This window comes from Papilio polytes, unplaced genomic scaffold, assembly GCF_000836215.1.
Source record: "Papilio polytes unplaced genomic scaffold, Ppol_1.0 DF821845.1, whole genome shotgun sequence".
In the NCBI taxonomy this organism is placed as follows: domain Eukaryota; kingdom Metazoa; phylum Arthropoda; class Insecta; order Lepidoptera; family Papilionidae; genus Papilio; species Papilio polytes.
Genome location: NW_013527359.1, coordinates 4,552,018 through 4,566,619, shown reverse-complemented (window position 1 = coordinate 4,566,619; position 14,602 = coordinate 4,552,018). Strand labels below are relative to the sequence as shown.

Below are 14,602 nucleotides of genomic sequence, written 5' to 3'. Positions count from 1 at the left end.
CAATGGTCAAGTTTACGAATTCATGCAAACGTCCGTGCATTGTCTACGGCAAGGGCTCATTAAAAAATAACCAAAACAAATGAAGTTACTAATTGAAAAGTACAGTTTAAAGTTGTCATATAAAAAGTGTCCCATGTCTTACCTTTGCATCAATTAAACGAAACTATTATACAAATGATAGTACTTCTCCGACTATAATTAAAAGTGAATTGAATAAACATTCGACATTTTGAAAAATGTTGGTCAAGCGGCACTCGTGGTGATTTCCGTGATTCGAACAGTTACGAGTCGCGCTTGCTTAACATTGTTAGATATAACAAAATGATACGCTATTTGGTACACCGACTTTTTTAGTTTGTAAGAAAACGTTACCATTAACCTATTAGTGCACCCGTTAGGATTTCGATCGGTAAAAATTTGCATTTTGAAAAGCCCAGTGTTGCTTATTGTAAAGGTTCATAATCTCTAAACAAATAACATTAGTCACTAAAATCAGAATTTTTCTACATTTGTGATGGGTTTATTTTTATACTAATATTACCAATGGATTTACTAACTAACGGATTGATGTAAAATGAAATAATACAAATAACATAAGGTGTAATTCCAAAGAGGTGAGTAAAAACGCAAGAAGTGCTAAGGCTCCTTTATGTTTAGAATTTTATTTCCTGCAGAAATATTATGGCAGTAATTCGATGCAATCAAGTTTTATTTCTTAGAAGACAAGTCTTATAATTTCTGAAGCTACGTAACGTTCAGAACATAACAAACAAAGATTATATTGTAAGTTGAGATTGTGATATTTCGCAACGATCAAGGTAAACCAATAAGTGCTTTAAGAACTTATTATTGACTCTAATGTCTTGAAAGTGTTACGATTTTAAATGGTTTAAAGTTGTTTCCTAATACCACATCTGTTGGATTTAACCTTTAAAAACAAAATGTACTGGTTAAGAGTACAGATTAATCATCGGTACATAATTCCAGTAATTCCCAAAGTAAATTACCAAAGGTTTAGTGTGAAAAATTACTTCTTACCATAGTTGATCTTTGGATTCTTTTCCGTTAAATGAAACAGGCTATTTTGTGTATCAATTCGTTTGTGAATCGAGAAGGAAAGTACGAAACAAAGATGCCGCTGGCAGGTCATATGAATAAAGTAGAACAGCATTATCTAGATTCATCACAGTGGACGCGGCTCTCACGTTGCCCTCGTGAGTCACTCGGTGCTGCGTGCCTCCGCGCAACTCCCCGTATTACGGTTATTCCGAAACACGCAACCTATAGAACGAGCCTCCCAAACAATGAAAGATGTACTAGGTATGAAACAAATGAACCACCCACAAGCATCGCCAATTCATACGTATTAGCTTAATATACTGGAATGCTCATATTTGTATTCGCTTCTTCTATCCTAATATTATAAAGAGGAAAGATTTGTATTTTTGTATGTATTGAAATAACTCAAAAACTACTTATACGATTTTAAAAATTATTTCACCGTTAGAAAGGTAATTTATCTGTGAGTAACATAGGTTTTTTTTCACGAGGGTGAAGTCGCGAGCAACAGCTAGTTACTGAATATATTGATCCGAGCAGTAATGCTAGGAGCACTCTAAATACTGACATGATATACATCATCAAAGTGTCCGATTTTCAGTATAAAGGAATAAGATCTCTTTCCAATCTTTGATTTTAGAAAGCAAACCTTTCTCAATATTATTGTTCACAATCATGTTTTTTAATAGTTTTGACTACCATAACTAATTTCGTACAAAGCCACACCTCTACTTCTCCACGACCACACAAATGGCATTAGTTATACTAACATTGCAAACATTTTTGCATAATAATAGGAATATTTGAGATTATATCCGCGATTATGTGTTGATATCCAATCGTAAAAGTTTAAAGATGAGTATCGGTTATTCATATGTTAGTCATGTTATGTGAAAAAATACTTTGTAATGTAAAAAGTTACCAAATTCTTAGTCACAATATTGAGAAATATTCTTTGTATTAATAAGTTTATTTTTAAATAAATCCCTCACGACTTCACTATATCTAATAGGTTTTTAGAATTAGACACAGATAATTTATTAGACTCATTGATGGTTGACCTTTTTAAGGTTAGTCCGACAATACTTTGTTCACGATTACCAAAAAAGTAATTGGTGAGAAGACTAGATTTCAATCCTAAGTCTCAAAGCGGAGCTGCATCTTTACTGTGTTGTATTTGCATAAATTATTCTGGCAGTACACAAAAGAATAATTTGAAGCTTGTTGAGCCGTCGTGTCAATACTTATTAAATAAAATGCTCGCATCTTATTGTGAGCTTAATAGTTGTTCCGGCATCGAGTGTCGACTTGTGTACACTTTCATCGAACCTGCCCGTCGCTTGTCAATGCATCATTATTGATTGACCATCTGACCCGTGATGTTTAGTTTGTTTTTTTGTATTATGACAGAGATAATCAATAAACTGGCAACTGTTTATTCATTCCTCTTGAATCTTGATTAGTATTAGGTTATTTATTAACTATTTGTATCCATATTAGAATGCTTATCATTTAATTAACTTTCATTCAACACACTACAATACTTTGTTATAAGATTTATCTTGTAGCCATTCCGCTAGTTCTAATTACCTCTCCGTAAACCTATGGTTCATATATTGATTGGCTTCACATTTCTAAGTAATTATTTTAGCAGTTACTATCGAAATTATAATCAATTTAGAATTGTGATTATTTAGTGTTAAAATTAATTATTCATGACACATTGAGCTAGAAAATTTTAGTTAATTATAAGTCATATATTTTAAAAAATATGTATAATCAGCTTAAGTAAGCTTAATTAAGCTCACAAGTAAGTTTCATATCAAAGTAAAGTTACTGTGATGAGACTAGTATGAACATGTAAGTTTTATTCGCTATTAACATTGAAAGAAAGCTGAGATTTTGATATAATAACCTTAATTACAAGAAAAACTTTAAATAAAAAAGAACGATTAAGTTTTTTTCATCTAGCTTTCGAATCTCAGCAGTAATAACGAAAGCGATTACACACAGATTCATTTCGATGTCTCGAATCCGGACCGACCACTTGAGTGGAGACGTTTGACTCTCGTATGCATGCTTTGTGATATTGACAATAAAAGTGATGGACGCAGGCACGCGACGCGACCATTATAAATACAGCGGCTGTCAACAATCGCCAGCAATTCTACTATGTTTATTCAGTAAACAGTATTATTTGTATACGCAGTCATAAACAGCGGCAAAAGTCCGATTCATACATTTGACAGGTGTTCGGTAGGCTGGTAGCGAGTCTTCATATATGTTTAAAAAAATCAATTTCATGCAAAAAAAATAAACCTGAATTATTTCGTTAACAAACTGATAGCAGCCACTAGATTTATTTTTATAAACTGTGTTCTGTACTTTCAAACATTTTAATTTAAGTAATAATTTATGTTTATAGGATGTGGCAACATTGTAACCTTGTGTAACCTTGTGGTCGCAATGCTAATAGTAAAGACGCGCTAAACAACTTTCTTCGCCGTCACTTGCCTTAATGATACTATATACTGCATCCGTGATCAGTTCACAGCAACATGACATCTAACTGCTGCACTTAGAGTTGTTAATTTGTCACTGAGGTATCGAGTTTTATTACTATGTTACATATATTTCTTTTGTTGCAAGTCTGCAATTATTTATCTTCTATCAATAGATGATTATCAAACGAATTGACCAATACACAATTGCCGAAATGTTCCTAAACTTAAAATCAACAGGTTACGTAATCATTTATGTCTTGCAAAATTACAAATGAGAGTTAACAAGGTAATCTTTATTGCTTTCACTTTCGATTTCATAAAATCAAAAAACAAATATAGACCATTTATTACCGTTTTACATTCCTTTAGTTGTACCGAAAACTTGACAATAAAAACACAAAATCGTTTATTTCATATTCAAGCCCTTACAAAACATACTCTAATATTCTGATTAGACCATAAATTTCAAGATATTCAAGATATTTCAAGATATCATAAGAGAAGACAATATTAAAAGAGTGCGGGTATAAAATTAAGCAGATTAATTAATACAGATTTAAAATCATCATACTACACATATAAAACTCAAAGTAATTAACATAACAAACACATACTACTAATTAAATGAATGGCAGACAGCGTCTAGCCGTCGCCATCGGGCCGCACATAATTAATAACTGATATTCGCAATTGTAATAATTACCGACGGGCTGACTTCGGCTTGTATGGCATCGGTAAATCCACTTTCACACTAAGGCAAACCAGTGAGGCAGAGTAGTACACAGTGCAGTACTGCTATTGTTAATACAGTACTGTTCTGCGGCCATTGTGTTCAAACAATAGAAATACTGCACTGTCTACTGCTCTGCTTCGTATGAAACTGACATAACGGCAAATATATTCTTACTTTTAAATGACCTCTTAGAAATTAAAAAGTGTATCTATTGAGCTGTGTAAGAAGTATACGTAAATCAAATTGAAGATGTCCGATAAAGTGGATAATAATTAGTGGAAGTCGAGAAAGTGTTGGGAGAAAAATTCGTGAGAGCTTGTGTTAGTCTGATTGTATATGTTGGGCGGGATATCCGGTTGTTGCCGGCTCGCGGCCATTTCAAACTTCTCAGCACAACCGCCTTTTTTTTACGCTAATTGTATCCACAAAATACAAACGTAAAATGCTAAAAAGGCTACATTTGTAAAGCTTGAAAGATTGATAAGAATGTTGATGTGTTTTTAAATTGTCTCTTTTTACATAAAAAAAATGCTTCATATCCATCGACATCTTTACATAAAGTGACAGTTTTCCCACGTTTTTGTAGCTTTATATAGTGCTTTCATCGTATCATTTATTATCTAAAGTAATAAATAAAATGTTATCTCCCCCGCTACTTCACAGTGAGTCCATCAATAACGTAATCACGGTCTCTTCGACCTGTCACTGAGGTTAATCACTTTTCCTTCTTTTTTCTTATTGACACGCATAACTATCAAAGTGTATATGTTATTACAAATAACATTTATAAGCCGATAAAACTTCCATTCAGTTACAATTCGGATAAAAATTCTAATACACAAAAACCATATTACGTTTTTATGTCTACACGATACATTTCTCACCACTTTTAAATTAAATAATCACGATTTCAATTGGCTGTTAAAATGACATTAACGTTTTTTAAATAGGCATTCGAAAATCGAATTGAGGATACAGAAAAAGAAATGCACACCACGGTGTTTTTTTACCAGCCAGTAAAAAAGGATAAATGGCAACACCTAGGATAGCAAATCACTTTCTAGTTGCTTTCTTCGCTGCGCACGAAAGACTCTGTATAGGCTTACAAAAAGTATAATATAGCATTACAAGAAACTGAGCCACTAACTAATATTATATAGAAATTATCTATTACATTGGTTAGCAATCTTTTGTGGGCAAGATATGATAAATTGCTCTTGGTATTTTTTAAATTCTGCTTATCATGAATAATCAGTAACTAAAAATTTGCAAGTAAAAATGTATTTAATAATTCCATGACTGATACGATTTTGTATTATTTTACGAATTGATTATTTTTGGATTCATAAATTGGTTGTTTAAAATCACTAATTGACACAAAGTATTACTTTTTTAGATTGTTAACTTACAAATTTTATGATTTAGTGTCGATAATGTGCTAAAGATGAAAACTGGCGTAAAATAAATGGTAATAAAACGAATAAAGTATTATTAAAAACTAATGTGACTGAATATCGAGAAAGAGGTTCTTATAGTTTCCTTTTTCCACGGAAATCTAGCAATGGTTGCGGGACAAATGTCGGCATTCTTGCCATTAAAGCCGCAAAGGTAAAGAATGTGTGTACGTATGCGCATTGAAATAATTTATTAGTATAGCGCGTTGGCAACTACAACCAACAACTCATTACTAATGTAAATAATATTTCCATTATAATTTGTTCACATTGTTTCTGATTTTTATTAGTATTATAATTGTAGACACGATGCCTAGCTCGACAAGAATTATGAAGTGACCGGTACCGGTCCAATTATGCAATGAGCCGGACCCAGGACAATGTTAAGTATCTTACGAGATACGTGACTAGTTCATTCGAATTGACGACCACTCGTTTGTACTATTTTTATACGTGTTACAAGGAACACAATTACGGCAACTGTTATTTGCGTTTAAAAAACGAACTCTGTAGATAGAAAGATACTAAGTTTGATTAATATTTTAGTTTTAAGTAGTGTCTTTAGCGTAAGTAATTATGTAACTTTGAAGTTTTGTTGTGTATTTGTTTGAAAGTGGCGTCAGTATCATTAACTAGGTATTCTCAGTGCGCTTGTGTTGCGAGCGAGCCGTGCAGTATATCAATGGAGATATTACTCCTCGAGTTTCTCTTTGTTGCCAATACACGTTTGTACCTAGGCTGAGATCTCCATTAAAGTTTGGACGTTTTCTCACATAAATTGCTTTCCATGTAGAAACCATACTTCTTAAGATGTGATTGAGAAAGCTACTATTATACTATACAGAGTCTTCGTTAAAACATAAAGATTACAAAATTAAATATATAGATTTGAACTCTTAGCTTAAGTTTCTCAAAGCTCTTTACAATGAAACTTAATAACGGAAGTAACAAAAATGTTTGTTTAGTTCATTCACACAATTGATAAGTTAGAAGGTAGTTGTGTGTACAGCAGTACTTAGCTACGATGGGACATTTGTTTTCCACTCCAGTAGAAACGTCCGCGGGCGAGGGGTGTGGCGGGCATGCCCGTGTTGACAGCCCGCAACGACTTATACGAGATATGCTACCTGTTCTTAAAGTCTAATAAAAACATAAACAGAAACCACATGTTCATAATTCACATTCACTTTAGAAGAAAATTATCTTTTTTAACACTTATGAGAGCACCTAATTGTCCAGAAAAATTTAATGAATATCTTATATCTTCTTAAAGCGAAACATAATCAATACATTTATTTCAGTTAGTATTTTTCTGTGGGTACTACTAAAGTTATTGTTTAGAAATTAAATTGATTTCACTTATCTAAGATCAATCGATAATCAAATAGGTCATAAGCCGAAGTAAAAAATTAAATGGAAACGGAACTTAATTAAGTGTAGTGCTAAGCGACACGGCCGACATAAGTAGTCGTGCTTCGGAGGTCAGTTCTCAATACATCCGTCATTACAGCGTTAAAGGCAAATATGAAACAATCCATTTAAAATATAGGGTTATAAATCATAATTGTTTGATTTATAATCCTGTTTTTTACTGAGAGCTTTATGGTCACAGTATTAATTAAAACACGGTTAAATTAAATTAGTACGAGTTTCACCTATAATAAATAATATTTTAAAAAGTAGACCTATTTATTCTTTTTATGTATACATTTCTCTTTTGAATCGCCATGAGATATTATACTCAAGCTATATAAAATAATACGCGTGGACACAAACATTATGATGGTAAAAAGTGGAAAATAAGAAGCAAAGTGTGTGTTTCTCCGCATGATTGACATGACAGCTACCTCTCACTGCGCGCCAGTTACAGACCACATGGTCCATTTGTCTTCGGATCACATAATTTATTGTTTCTTTCTCATAGTTGCCTTTTCTAAAGTTTTCTTTAATTGATAATTATGCATTTGCTTTTAATTGATAACAATTTACCTTTTATAAAAAGGGTAGAATCGTCTTCTTTTAATTACCACTTATCTATATCTATACTAAATATATAAAGAGGAAAGATTTGAATTTTTGTACGTATGGAAATAGCACAAAACGTACTAGGACAACTTGAAAAATTCTTTCACCATTATAAAGCTAAGTTATCAGTAAGTAACATAGGCTATATTTTTGTACGTATGGAAATAGCACAAAACGTACTAGGACGACTTCAAAAATTCTTTCACCATTATAAAGCTAAGTTATCAGTAAGTAACATAGGCTATATTTTTTATTATTTATTAATTATAACAGCTAGTTAACAATATTATGATGTAATTATGTGTTTTTAATTGGTGTCTCTAGAACAGTTTTTTACCATAACTACAATGTGAATAATATTGATTATCGATACTTAATATTGAGAGTATAAAAATGAATATTTAAAACTAATACTAAGTAATGGAACAGGAAGGAAATGTACAAAGAAGTCACTTGAACCAAATATTAGGGCCAGCAACCTTCTGAACAACTTAAGTCATTCTCAATGATAACAACTTGCCTCCGCATGTCTCCGGTTTGAATGTTGACACCATAATTTATGAAAACACGTGGATATTATTTTGTTCTATATTACAGTCTCAGATATATATTTTTATTATTATCAAAACTTTTGATATCGATTATTACTAAAGACGTATTGTGTTATTCGTTAAACAATGTTCTTGGTTATTTCTTAATAAAAGAAATCACAGTTATTAAATAAAGCAGAAACATATTTACAAGAAAATTATTGCAAACAAGACAATGTTACTTTGTTTTGAATGTTCAGTAAATGTTTTTTTTTTAATTCGCTTAATTTGAATCTTATACTCGTATGTACATTCTTGTTGTCAATTTACAATAGATATTCGATAGATATTAACCTAAGATTGATAATGCATTTTTGTAGAGAGCTAAACAAGATGTATTAGGTAAGTGGAAATTTCAAAATACTGTGCATTTCAACCGAATAACGTAATGCCCATGATGTTTAATTAATAAATTTTATTGATCCATTTCGGTTTATTGAACACAATAAAAGTTATTATATAAAAGTTTATTTACAATTACAAACGACGCAAATAAAACATTGCTAAAAATCACTTTTATGGGCCATTACATTGCAAGGCCCACGCACCTCAGTAAATCATAAAATTTATTCAGACATTAAAAGCTAGAAAGGACTTGTGAGGTGAAAGGCAGCGTCGCTTTTGATTTTCGTTAATTCCGCGTATTTAATAATAATTGACGTGCTCTACTCTTAAAATCACGCGACCTCACAATGAGTCGGGTAATAAGTAAATTAAAATTTAATTTCAATAAAGCTTGTGTAAATATAAATTCTATCAATAACCGAATATGATTGGATGTAAATTTATTAAAACGATTTACATTTAGTCGTAGCATAAAGCAATGTCGTGCATGGTGGTATTTACATAGCGAATGCTCGAGCGCATAACGTGACTCGCGACGATGATTATAGAGCCGCCGCCATCGTGCCGATAATGCAACGCTATATCTGCGTAATGTTCTAACAATGGCCGCCGCAGTGAAAACACTGTACACACCAATGCGGAAAAGAAATGATCGTCGACACCGTACTTTAATGCACTTAAAAATTTTCAAAGTTAATAAGTGTAGAATTGCAAGTAGCGTATGTAAGGTCAGCTCGTAATAATTGCAGCACGATATGTAAGTAAACATGATCGAAAGCATTCGCGGAGGCTGCGCACGCGCAGGCTATCGCGGTCGGTTTCTCTCCGCCTGTATCTGCCGATCTCGTTGCAGAGGCGTTTCGTGCACCTTTTTTGGAATAACTCGAGCAAATTTCGTCGGAAACTTTTATTTCGCTCCGCGCGAGTTGCACTCAGAAATCGAATTTTTATTTTAATGAGCCAGTTTCGCGGCATCGTCTCGCTCGCACCCGCCGCTGCACTGAATAAATAAATGACTTGCTCTACTTTCTATGAGATCGTTTCTTTGGGCGGTCCGATGCGACCGGCGCGGCGGTCGGCGGCTGGCGGCTGGCGTCTGCCGGCTGGTTGCTGCTTTGTGCGCGCAGCAACTCCTGCTGCTACGATTGCTGTGCTACCATTGTTTTTATTTTGGCATAACAATGCATCGCAAGCATTATCTGATGATCAATATGTATTAGTATCGTTTTATGTTTTTGACTTTGAACAAATCATTTGCACACATTCAATGCACGTATTCGCTGACACACAAGCACGAGTGTAAACATTTACATTCGTTTGTGCGTGTATTCGTATATTATTACAATTATTAAATTAATTTTACATTCATTGATGGTTCCAATACCAAAATATGTGACAGTAAAATTTATTAATAGTTTATTTAAAAGTTTTCAATTTTATTTTGTATATTAGCATTACGATGAGATAAACAGATATTTGAAATATTCTGTCATTGCTGGTGTCTGGTAAGTAGTAGTAGAAACGTTACCGGACATGGAAAGGGCCTTATTATTAGTGCAATGCACTTGTATGCGTCACGAGAACGACGCGAAGGACACGCTTTGTCTGGATCAGGTGTGCGCTGAGGGGGCGGCGGGCGCGGGGCTGCGCGGGACGGCGGTGGCAGGTGCGGGGAAGGCGAGGAGCGCGGGCGCCGGGGCGGCTCTCGAGGCCGCTTCCTGTCGCAGGACTGGTTCTGCGGTTTGCACCACTTCGCTTTGCACCAGTTTCCATCAAGTGCAAGCCTTCTCGCTCATAGACATTTTTTAAACGACTCCGCATATATTTGCATGCTAAAATGTTCTTACATACGAGTAAGTCGCATAAATTACGAATAACTGCGCTATGTAACAAATCTCTAATTGTATTAAGACCGCTTTTTATCTCCTTTTCCTACTTAGGTGCTGTTGCTTTATAAATATAAATAGAAATTATGACGGATTTACATTTAACATAGAGAAAGCGTGGTTTTTGAGCAAAAAATAATTTTAGAAAAACAGCTAGGAACGCATTAAGCAAAGATTTAATAACCTATCTCAATGACGCCCATAAATTGGAAATGAAATATGTGCAGTTTTTGAGTTTTAACTTGTTTTAATTTAAAACAGAAGTGCAAATTAAGTACGGAAAGTTACCGATATTTTCCCAAACGTACTTTTTTATGTAGGATATTACAATATTACTTTTAATAAATTACGATCTTACAAATTAGCTGTTACTTTCTAAATAGTATTTTAATATGTAGATATTAATTTAATTAATTATTTATCAATGCATATCATTAACAGCATTTTAAATGTTTTATTACAGATTATACAACTGCAGCAGCCATTTTAACGGTATGTTTCAATTTATTTAACACTGTCATTTTTGTACAAACTCGACATTAATAAATGTCGGAAATACAGGCGTTGTTTTAACATTCTACTTTTTGAAATAAACTACTAGTTTTACGCATTGTACTTATGTAAATTTCTGTCATATGACAATAATAAATATGTTAATGTCATATTTATAACATTCAACATATTTATTTTGTACCGTTTTTAGTAATACAAAGTTATTATGCGATATAAGTTGGACCCATTAGCAAGTTAATTTATGACAACGTACCTCTTAAACCTAAGTAAAAAAAATTCACTAGGTTTACTGGTGTTTTGATTTTATATGTTAAAACAAATGAAGAACTCTGCCAATCTCTTGACATATTGTTGAAGAAGTAATCGATGTTCGTTCACATCGAGTGACAGCTAACCATCAATCTTTACACGATACAACATTCCTTCCCATAAAAATCATATTAAAACAACACATATTAATGTGGTGTTATTTTTAACACGTTCACCTTTTTATTCTGTAACAGATAATATAAATAGCCTCGTACCGCAGACTGAAACAAAAACAAGATGAGGTGCGGTCTGACTGAGAAAGAGCAGACAAGCGAAAGTGCGGTTAATCTAGGTGTTTTAACGTGAAGAAATATAACACGTCATTTTTAAATAACTCGTAGGAAGGTGTTCTGTATCACGGTCGTTTTGACCGCGTCAACACGGAAGGGCTTCGCGGTTTTTGACCCAGTGAATTAAAAAAGTGCATGTCGAAATGTTTAAACGATTTCTTTAACAGCATTTTATACTGGAGCCTTAACTGACCACTGATACGTGTAATTGATACAGTTTTTGTTTACTTAGCCATCAAAAAATGCCACTGCGGCCAGCATATTTCTTAATATAACTTAAGAGATAACATCTCGTTATCTTGTATTAATTATCTTGCGGTGATTGTGTTTTGTACGGGAGCTTGCAGTAATTTCTGTACTGTAAATTAAAAACAAAGCTAACTAGTTTACCTGATTGGGTTTTATATTAAGAAAACAATTCGGTTTCTTCCTCTATTTTATTTATATCGTATTTGGGACAGATGAAATTTGGTGCTGTACGCCTATGGTGTCTATTTTGAGCTCTCTTGAAACCAACGACTTAGTCCATTCGAGGAATGATGTGTGTGTTTTTTAATTTGTATTCTTCCCTGTATTCCCATTAGGGTATAGTCAGTCTAGTGATACGATTTTCACTTTACTTTTGTCTGTTAACAATGCAATGGACTAATTAATATTGTGTTTTTACGTTGTCGATGCATCGCCGTCAGTGCAAGTCGCGCCGTCAACCCTCGCTTCCGCGTTGCGCTGCACCTACTCCATATTGTGTTGGACACTTAATGGATTTCGTTCGTATAATTTTATTAACAACATATTCATATGTACATGCATTTATAAAGTGTCTGCGCCCACATCTCGCTATAATTGTACTGCTTTATAATAATAATATTTAATGAAAGTCTTGCAATATATTATAGTTACTATAAAGTATTTTTAATGGAATATTTAAGAAGATATGAGGGACGAAAAAGCCATTTTGTTACATATTTTTTTAAAGTAAAAACTTTAATCTTTTAAAAACGTTGTAGATAACATAGCAAATTGTAATACACACAATACAAATGGGATAGTTTTTAAAGCTTAAACTTTAAAATAAACGAAATAAACGTTGCCGTCATCTTAGACTATAATATAGAAATCGGTACAATTTAAAAGGGCAAAAGTAAGATGCGCGCGTTCAAGTCTTTTGTATCGACGAATAGCGGAACCGAACACATTGGCATTTTGTTCGCGGTTTTCTAAGCTACGAATACTTGTAGTTGACTGACATTTAATCCTAAATTATATTGTGACAGAATAAATTACAATGCTCTATTATCCATGCAGGTGATGAATTAAATAACCTTTTTAATCTATAATCATTAGAAATATTTATAATAATAGTTAAATATTTTTTCCTTAATTATTAAACATTGTTGTAACGATAATAATATAGTGTCAGTGTTTAAGTGGAACAAGGAACTCGCGTAGTTGGCAACTGGTACGTTGAACCTCCCGCGGGCTGCACGTGTGTGCACGCACACTACACCAACCTCGTCAATATACATAATTTCGTGTACCGACATGTCAGATGTTTGTGTGCTTCTAAGTTTATTGTGTCTATTACTAGTACGTAGATTAATCTGATTCATGGCGTTCGCTACGGATACAAGCACTATCCTTATGTATAAATTATCTACAGGATTATGTATTATTTACTATACAATAAATATTCTCAGTAAAGTACACGAGCAGATATTAACGATCACTGTGACACAGGGAGACATATTTTTTGCTTTGTAACTTTAAAGCTACAAGTGATTGGTGCAACCGGCGCACTACCGATCGACGTTCGTCCTTGCTCGCTTGCTCAACACTCAATAACTGAGCCGCGATATTAGCCTCATCGTAAAAGCTTTTGGTTGAGATAAAATTAAAGTAAAAAAAATACGCGAAGTAATTAAAGACGGTGTAGAATTGTTTAAAGCTGTATTGTCGGTGTTGGTGCGGTGGCGCCGCGCTCACGACACTCCGGTTCTGATTACTGACCTTTAACAGTTATAGTTTCGAAATTGTTATAGCTATTGAGCACGTGAGTGCATTGTTGGCAACAAATACACTAGCGCAAGGCCGCGCGCCTCATACAAATGCCATTATGAAGCTCGATAGATGTAATTAGTTTGGTCTATTTTGATTTCTTAGTTTGCTCTTAGCCTTACATTTTTGTACAGGAAATTAATTTTATAATTATAGAATTTAATCGACAATAAAAATTCATCTTGTGATTATTAGTTACATTATTAAATTTATGGTGCATATGCTTTATTTATTTAAAATGGTTATTTTTTACGGAACCTAAAGGCTACTATAAACTAGGATAGTACATTTTTAGTGTTTTTATATGGTCACACTATTAATTACAGTGTAGTGACGTAAATACTTTGACACATTTTGATTTTTTTTTCTTAAAGCAGTTGATTTGTTATATATGTAGTTAACATAATTTTACATCATTCTGCTATTAAAACACGATTGATAATAACTTAAAGATTTTTTAAATAATGTAAATTCGATACACGTTTTTTCTTATTTATAACATCACGATGAGATGACATGTTAACGCATTTATTAAAAAATGCAAATGTCATTTAGTGCGTATTTTTACTCTATATTCGTGGCATTTATCTTACGAATTCCGTAATATCCGTTAGGAGTAATTCAATTGACGCACACATGCGCAGTGGCGCGTGCAAGTGCGACACACGCGGACGTGAGTTGCACACATGCGCGCTGCGGCAACCGCGCGGAACGGGTCGAGAGCGACCTGCTGAGCCCGGCGCCCCCCGCCACCCGCCCGTCGACCGCCGCGCGCCCCCCGCTCCGCCCGCGCCACAGAACTCAGCCAAGGACGTCGTAACGGTACGCGGGGGGAACGG

The 14,602-nt window shown here is 33.8% G+C and overlaps 1 protein-coding gene across 2 annotated transcripts in view; it reads left to right on the top strand.

The window, feature by feature from the left end:
• LOC106108066 (zinc-responsive transcriptional regulator ZAP1-like) overlaps positions 1-14,602 on the top strand; it is a 50,877-nt gene that overhangs the window by 11,500 nt on the left and 24,775 nt on the right. The window contains exon 2 of one of the 2 annotated variants that reach the window (XM_013289145.1): positions 11,060-11,088. The exons of the other annotated variant lie outside the window; for it this stretch is intronic. The gene's annotated coding sequence lies outside the window, so the exon portion shown is untranslated. The remainder of the gene's footprint in view (positions 1-11,059; positions 11,089-14,602) is intronic. 2 annotated transcript variants of the gene reach the window in all.